Raw genomic sequence first — 2,091 nt, forward strand, 5'->3', positions numbered from 1 at the left:
CTCCAGGTGCATCCTCATCTCTGCGGCACGGGGGGGAAGAGCAGCGCTGGGAGACAGTGGTGGGCTCATGAGCTCCTGCTCTGGCGCCTGCTGGGGAGGTGGCACACGTCCTGCTCTCCTCCCAGGCAGAGAATGCATGGGGAAGCTTAGGCTGAGCTCTGAGCATATCCAGCATAGCCTGGACGTGCTCAGGAATAGTGGGGCAAAGCGGACAGGAGCCTTCTCCAACTGACTGGCGCTTTCTGCTTCCTCTCCGCAGACTGCCAAGGACTCATCCGGTGGTGTTTATCCGTGCACTCCATGGACAGGCCATCCTTGGAAGACCTGTTCAGTGATCCTTGGGTGCAGGATATTCATCAGCCGTAGAAGAAGGGAGAGAGCCTCACAGCCCATTGGATTCGTTGGCCTGGTAAGTGGCAGCTCCACACAAATCCCTTGGCAATAAAAATCCAAGGAACGCAGCCTTTTTTGTCATGCCCGTGTCACGGAGCAGGGGCCACGGGATGGGGACACGCAGCTCTCTCATGTGCTGGAGCTGAGCTGCTCTTGCCAGCACTGCTGGCCACCACACAAGCTGCTGTTGCTTGTCCTGCTCGGCGCACTTCAGCTGGGGCCCTGGGCAGAACACTGACAGCCTGGTCTCTCCCACCTCCAGGGAAGAAGGAGCCCCCAGAGGAGCTGCACCAGGTGGGGCTGCTGCTGGAGACATGGAGGATGATGTTGAGGATGACAAGATCTCCCTCGACCTGGCCCCTGGTAAGCTGAAGACTATGCACTGGGATTTGGGCACCTGCTTCAGAGCCAGGCTCCAGAGCCAACGTGCAGATGAGTCCACAGCCAGGGGGATGCTCCCACACATGGGCATTGCACAGCCTGGCTGGGCACTGAAGGCTCCCTGCCCGCTCTGCTGGGGCAGGTGCAGCTCATTCTTCAGTGGGCTGCCAAGCTGATTTTTAGCTGGGCTGGATCCCAAATGGGAGCAGCAGCCCCAGGCCCTAGCAGCAGCCCCCAGCAGGCAGCGAGCCCTGGGCTGGGGCTGGAGCTGGGGGGAGCCACCCTGACCAAAACAAACCCCCATGGGGGGAGCAGAGGTGGGACTCCAGAAGCTGTGCAGCAGCAGGTTTGTTTGGCAGGGGAGGAAGGGCTTGGGCTGCTCCACTGCCCTTGTTTGCCCTGGGTTACCATTATTTTGGGGGAGCAATGAAGAGGGAAGGGAGAAACCTTGGTTTCCCCCAGCCGTGAGTGGGTTTTTCCCTGGCATGGAGGGGTCAGTCCTTCCTTGAGCTCCTGACAGTGATAATGTTGTAACTTTTTTCTTGTTTCCACCTTTGGTTTGTAATCTCATTATTTTGCTGTTTGGTTTTTAAAGGAATAACTCTCACTGTTGTCTGGTCTGGATGGAGCAGTGCTGGGACCAGCTGCAGAATGGCTCAGATGTGCCCTTGGAGAGAGGTGAGGACATCCTTTGGGAGCAACTTTTCTTCCAGCAGCAGATGCCATGAGGTGGATCCCCATCATCTCAGCAGGGGTGGGATGAGGGCTCTGGGGAGATGGCAGCGAGCACAGGAGCATCCTGCTCTGGGCAGCTGCTGAGGAGGTGGCTCTGCCATGGCTGGCTGGAGGCTGGGCACATGTCCTGCCCTCCTGCTCTCCTCCCACAGGCAGCAATGATGGGGAGGTTTGGGCACAGCTCTGAGCTCAGCCAGCATGGCCTGGGCACTGTGGGCAGTTGGGACAAGGGGGACAGGAGCCTTCAGCTGACGGGCAGTTTCTGGTTTCTCTCCTTCCAGCAGGGCTCTGTGGATGCTGAGGCTGCTCTGGGCTCTGCCAGGGCTCTGCTGGGGCTCAGCCCTGAGCACGGCTGGGCCTGCTCTGCCCTCCCATTGCTCTGACAGCTCTGCATCAGACGAGCCTGTTCTGAGCACACCGACGGAGCTTTCTGCTTGTGCAGGTGAGTGAGACTCTCCTGCAGGCCCAGAGATTGCAGTGAGGGATACACATCCAATTGGCAAGAACCCCAACACTCCACAGTCCCAGCTGAACACCTGTATGTCCACAGGATGTTTTGTCTGTCCCACTCTTCCTTCCTTT

The 2,091-nt window shown here is 58.6% G+C and overlaps 1 long non-coding RNA gene across 1 annotated transcript; it reads left to right on the top strand.

The window, feature by feature from the left end:
* Positions 1–286: 286 nt before the first annotated feature.
* Positions 287–1,452, top strand: LOC146421059 (uncharacterized). Its single transcript, XR_014848810.1, has 3 exons — positions 287–409; positions 656–756; positions 1,370–1,452. It is a non-coding gene; the product is annotated as an uncharacterized LOC146421059 (long non-coding RNA).
* The last annotated feature ends 639 nt before the right edge of the window (positions 1,453–2,091 follow it).

The sequence above is a fragment of the Lichenostomus cassidix genome, unplaced genomic scaffold (genome assembly GCF_008360975.1).
Source record: "Lichenostomus cassidix isolate B80296 unplaced genomic scaffold, HeHo_3.0 HiC_scaffold_43, whole genome shotgun sequence".
In the NCBI taxonomy this organism is placed as follows: domain Eukaryota; kingdom Metazoa; phylum Chordata; class Aves; order Passeriformes; family Meliphagidae; genus Lichenostomus; species Lichenostomus cassidix.